A 6,022-nucleotide genomic window follows, 5' to 3' on the forward strand; every position below is an offset into this window, starting at 1 on the left:
CAGTTCCAGTTGGCTGTCATCTGGAGGCCACTCTCAGCCACCCAGGTTCCTTGCCACACAACCTTTCCTCCATCTTCAAAGCCAGCAACACAAAATATTCCCCACCTCAAATCCCTCTCATGCTTTCTGTCTCTCTGACCTCCCATCTCTGACCCCTAGACCCAGATGAAAGGGGTCATGAGACTGGGTCAGGCCCACCAGATAACCTTCCCACCTTAAAGTCAGCTGATTTGGGTCACATCTGTAGAATGCCTTCACAGAAACACCTGCATCAGTGTTTGACTACATGGGAGGAGGTATGTGTAGACCAGGGGCTGGAATGTTGGGGCCATCTTGGAACTCTATCTACCACAGCATGATCACATTGCTACCTCTTGGGCTTTTAGTTTGGGTTGCTGTTGGTTATCTCCCCATATGTAGATGTGGACTTAGCTTCCTTTCATCTTGCCTTCTCTGCCCACATGTACTCCTCAAAAGGCCCCACTAGAGTAATATAGAATAGTTCATTAGATCAATGCTCCATATTTGTTACTCTTATTATGAAAATGCCCCCTGTAACTGAGCCAAGTGGTCAACTACAATGGACTTTCATTTTGTTTTCTTTGGAGCTCTGACTTGTCTTCTTTTCTGTTCATTTAATTTTCTATCTACTTACCATTAAGTCAATCCCAAACTCTTTGCCAGTTTTCTCAATAGCCTCAGAAGTCACATTTTGTAGAAGTCACAGGTTTTGTGGAAACTGTTAATGCTTCACTGAATAGCTCAGCTCCTTGCCTTCTGCGGACATGATGGGTCTGCACCTGGCTCCCTGTGGGTAGCACAGTCCATATGACTGTTATGAACAGAAGGTACTGTCAGTGTTCCAGAGAATGGCTGCCCCACTGATCTGGATGCTGGGTTGAGGGTGATCACCCACCAGAGTAGTTCCCCAGCCAACCTTTGATATATTGAAAACTAACCTTTTGGTATTTCAAGTGATGGAACTTTTGGCATAATTTGTTACCATAGCATAACTTAGCTGCTCCTGACTGATAGAGAAGGTTAACCAAACATGGGGTGCTGCTGCAACAAAAAATAATATTTGTAGCATTGGCTTAAGGGTTGACCATCATGTATCCAATGGTAGAATATTTGTTAAATTGTCACCTGGGATAACTTGGAAGAACTAGTGAAAAGAGACAAGGGTGTCATTCTACCATCAAAGATCAAGAAGCTCAAAGAACCTGCAATTAAGTTGAGAGAGAAAAGCATGTATTAAAAACCACCATGAAAGCAGCTCTCAACAATGAAGCTAACTGGAATCAAATAGATTAGGTAAGAAGTTAACCACATTTAATTGAATCAGTTAGTGATATTTAAAATGAGAGAGAGGAAGACACAGAATCCAAAGCAGAATCCAGGCTCTGAGCTATCAGCACAGAGCCAGACACAGGGCTTGAACTCATGAACTGTGAAACCATGACATGAGCTAAAGTTGGATGCTTAACCAACTGAACCACCCAGGCACCTGTGAAGTTCAGCCTTTTGATGTGGGTCTGAATGCCTCAGCTGTGGAGCCCCAGCTGCCAGGCCATTCAGTGTACCCAAGTGTTGACTAGGGGTATCTAAATAGCAGAGGAAAGCTACCACAGGAGAATGTCCACAACAGTCATGAGACACACCACAGATAAGGAGGACACAACAGGGAGAAATAAAAATTAAAATATTCATACACATTAGTGAAACCATGGAGAAATAACATTTCCAGACCTATGACTTTGCAAGTTGATAATGTCCCTCTGTATCTTTAGTGTTCTCAAGTCTTAAGGCATTAAAAGACCTATAGGGGCACCTGGGTGGCTCAGTTGGTTAAGCATCCAACTTTAGCTCAGGTCATGATCTTGTGGTGCCTGAATTTGAGCCCTGTGTTGGGCTCTGTGCTGACAGCTCAGAGTCTGCTTTGGATTCTGTGTCTCCCTCCTCTGATCATGTTCTGTCTCTCTCTCAAAAATAAATAAACATTAAAAAAACCTTTAAATATGCATCTCATATGCTGTATAAATACACCATCTATAGTTACCTTTTTATTGTCATTGCAGAATATTTCAAAATTCTTCCTTGGTTATAATATTTTTACCAAAGAGACATGTAGCCATCAACATTGAAACTTGAATTTCGTTGCGTTCTTATATGGATTAAAATGGTAAAAACTTAACTGTTTGCTCTAGAGCCTATGTATCTTAAGAAATCATATCTAAAATGCCTCTCACATCTGTTCTATTTTTAAATGACACACATAGACTATATTTCTTGTCTTCCCCATGTTTACATCAGTGTTCTGTTGAAAATATTCTGAAAATATAGTAATTTAAGAATAAAAAGAAGAGAAGCTAACTATATTTTTGAGAGAAACTAGTAGTGCCAAAGAAACCACGTACAAGGACTGATAGAGCTTGTGGCTGGAATTTATAATTACCCTTAATCTCCAAACTTCTACAGACGGAAGTGGGCTGGGAATTGCCCAGCCCCCCAAGGAAGGTGTATTTCCAATGCCCGCCCCCCCCACCAGTGCAGAGGAGGAAGATGATAACGAAGAAAACCCCTAAGGGTGAAACAAGACTCCGAGGAATAGTGACTGGCCAGTCCCTCCCAGACAGCAGGATTGGGATAATTCCAGGAATATCCTCACTCCTGAGCAGGGGAAAATATCTGCCTAGCTGGATTTTAGAATTGCTAAGGACACCATCTACTGGGACTCCTCCACTCCTCTGCTTTATGAATCAGGGAGTTTGTTGTGTTATCCTGTCCATTTCTACCACTGTGTGTTGGGATTGTGTATTTGAGGAGCGTTGGGGTGGGTGTGGAGGGCACAGACAACTGGTCTTCAGATCATAGGTTTCTAGACTAAGAAGAGCCAGCCACATGAACCACACACATGAGGAAACCACTGAGCCTCTTATGGAACTGGACTATGTTCCAGGGAGACTGCAGAGTCTCCCTCACCTCGAAACCCTGTCATCTTTTGGTTTTGGATTTCCCTGTCCCTGGCCTCTAGATTCAAATTTAAAAGGCTAATGAAAGTGGGTCAGGCCCACTTGGGGTGGGAGAGAGTAGATTTTGTGTGTGGGAAAGAAGGCATGAGTGACACGTCTGGGTCAGGGTTCTCACCGTGGGTCTTGGTCTGCCATGATGACCAGCATGTTCTAGACGGACTGCTTCATCAACCTACCTGTCCCTGGGTGCTTCACTATAGACTCGAAGCATGGCCAGAAATAAACCTTGGAGATTTGGAGGTTGTTTGCACTGCAGCATGGCCCAGCCTCTCCTGACTGCTATAGGGATTCTATTTTACCTTGTGAAGAGGTGTCCCCAGAGCTTCTGACCTGCTCCAGCTTGGCCTAGTGGCCCCCTGTGCCTCTCCTTCCCTCCTGTGGGGATTGCCTGCTTCCTGGACTGCATTCCTCCCTCTTTATTGGCTGAAGTCTTCATTTTGGAAGAATCGTTATTGCTGGTAGCTTCCTACAATGACACAGGATGCATGGAAGGTAAATTTTGTGAGATATCATGCATCTCAAAACATCTGGTTTGTACTTTGTCTGCGTGAAGATAATTTTACTTTAGATTTCCCAAGGCTTTGCCCCTTGCCTTCTAACTTCTACTTGTTATGGAGAATCCCACAGCCATTCTGACTCCTGACAGTCTCTAAGTGACCTGCTTCTATTGTCAGGACACTTTCTGTCCCCATTATTCTGAACTTGAACAGAGATCTGCTTTGGGGTAGGGCTATTTTTTCCCAATGTGCTGGGCTCCCTGAGGGCTCTTTCAACACACATTCTTCAGTAGTGGAGACTTTTCTTGGATTAATTCCTTGATGACTCCGCCCACTCCCTGTATTTTTTCTCTGGTCATTCTTTCATGGTTCCTATGATTTGATCAATGGACTTTCTGTATGGTCTTCTTTTTTCTCTATTTCCAATTTTTGGGGTTCTTTTTTGTTCTACTTTTACAGGGATTTCCTCACCTGTGCCTTCCATTCCCTCTCTTGAGGGTTTTTTTTTTTCTTTTTCCTTTCTGATATCTTATTTTCAATTTCCAAGAACTGTTTTTGCTTGTTTGTTCTCTGAATGTTTCTTTATATGTGTCCTGCCTTCATGGGTTGCAATATCTTAATTTCTCTGATGACATTATTGGTACTTATGTTGACGTGTACTTCTCTCTGCTAGTCTCTGTTTCTTCCAAGTTGTTTAAAAAAAAATCCACTGGAGCTTTAGATTTTATGACACAAGGCTTTCCTGAGATGCCAGGTCAGCTTTGGCAGTCTGTAAAAGACTGATTAGAAACTCTGTACACATGTGTGGGGCTCATTAACAGTGGCCTTTCCTTTGGGCGATCTGGCTTGGCTGGACAACCACAGATGTCAGGAAGTTTAGGTGTTCCCCTTGGCCTGATCTGATGCCCCAGAAAAGACCCTTTGTCTCCTGGCTCCTGTAATCTGCAATCCCAAAGGGGGACAGAGGTTGGTCTCAGTATCCAGTATCTATGTGCTCATTTAATCTCCCTGTTCCTAAGCTGTCAGTTGTGCCTGGTGTCTCCCAACCAAGATGCTCCCTTTTACCTTCTTTAGATAATAATTTTCCAGGACGGCGTAGGCCGCACAGAATTAGGGAGGGGATCTGGGCAACTCAAGTCTTCTTAATAAGGCTTTCAGCCTTATTCTTATTTTAGCCCCTCATTCACACTCATGTCCAGAGGTGCCTACTGCCACCCATTCGTGAAACTTCTGGAGATTCCAGTTTGTTCTTGGCTTTCTTTCCTGGCTATCGTTTTGGGATTTCATGTACTCTGGTCTGCTAAGTATTTCAGCTTCAAAAATTGTGTCGTCGTTACATCCTCCCTTCCTCTCCCCGTCTTTGCCAATTTCTGTCTTACAACAAACAAACCTGCTGTTGTTTCAGGGGGCTCTAGAAGGTAAGAGTCAGTCCACCACCTTTACCAGAAACCCCAGCCACCTTTTCAGTCTTTAACCTCTTTACTCCCCAGACATGTCTCCATCTACTTGTTCTCATCTGATCTTCCCTACTCTGCTTTTGAATATTCTGTTACTTTCTTCTGACACTTGATCCCCACCCATCCTCGTCTATACATGAGCTATGTTTGACAAAATCCTATTTAGCAAGAGAAACATGGGCTCCTAGCTCTGAGGAAAAGAAATGTATCTCTGGATACTGGAAGATATTTCTACATGGTAAAGGCTGCAGGGCCTGAGGCTTTCAGTGAACAAGGATCAAATGCCTGAGAAGCCAGCCAAAGCCCTGAGTTTTGCATCCAGAATGCCACAGGGCACAAGGGGAAACCCTTAGGGAGGCTGCACTCAGCACTCCTGGAGAGCCCTAGGGACTGCTTTAGGCTGTGGATGGGGGTGGGCTGTGTGTCAGTGCAGAAGACCTCTGACCCAGGCTGGCTTCACCTCACCCAGGGCAGGTGTCTTGTCCATGGCTGTGGCCCAATGTCTAGAACAGTGCATACTTGTGGGAGGACCTCCAGAGTGTGTGCAGGCTGGGATGTATCAGCAGGGGTCATGGAGAAACCAGAGAGATGTGGTACCTCAAAAACTGGGCAGAATTCCCCTGGCTGAGAGGGGATGGGTACTGGCAAGTCGGTGTAGGGCCAGCTCCATCCTTAACGAAGTGACTGATTGTGACATGTGGTGGGATTAGAGGAACATTCTGAATCATTATTTGGTCAGAACACAAATCTCTTAAATGTCATCAACACAATCTGCCTGGCAAAATGATTACTTCCTGCCAAGAAGAGCCCCTCTTAGAGGGACTTGACCCGGATGCCTTTCCAGAGCCCATCCCAGCATACGCCTCCTTCCCCCCTTACCCCCCCCTCTGTCCCATAGTCTTCCCAGGACGCACCAAATTATTAGTGAGAGGGAAGGGTAGGGTTTCAGTTACAGACACCCAGGGTGCTCAGTCGTCCAGGCCAGTTTATGGTTCACCATAACATGAAACAGAGAATGTCTGTTCTTTCTTCATTA

The 6,022-nt window shown here is 44.6% G+C and overlaps 1 long non-coding RNA gene across 1 annotated transcript; it reads right to left on the reverse strand.

Annotated features, from left to right (window-relative positions):
• Window positions 1-887: 887 nt before the first annotated feature.
• LOC122239199 lies at window positions 888-5,718 on the reverse strand. The gene is made up of 3 exons (XR_006218153.1): window positions 5,584-5,718; window positions 3,332-3,498; window positions 888-1,223 (listed from the first exon to the last, which is right to left on the reverse strand). It is a non-coding gene; the product is annotated as an uncharacterized LOC122239199 (long non-coding RNA).
• Window positions 5,719-6,022: the final 304 nt, after the last annotated feature.

The sequence above is a fragment of the Panthera tigris genome, chromosome B3 (assembly GCF_018350195.1).
Source record: "Panthera tigris isolate Pti1 chromosome B3, P.tigris_Pti1_mat1.1, whole genome shotgun sequence".
Taxonomy (NCBI): Eukaryota; Metazoa; Chordata; class Mammalia; order Carnivora; family Felidae; genus Panthera; species Panthera tigris.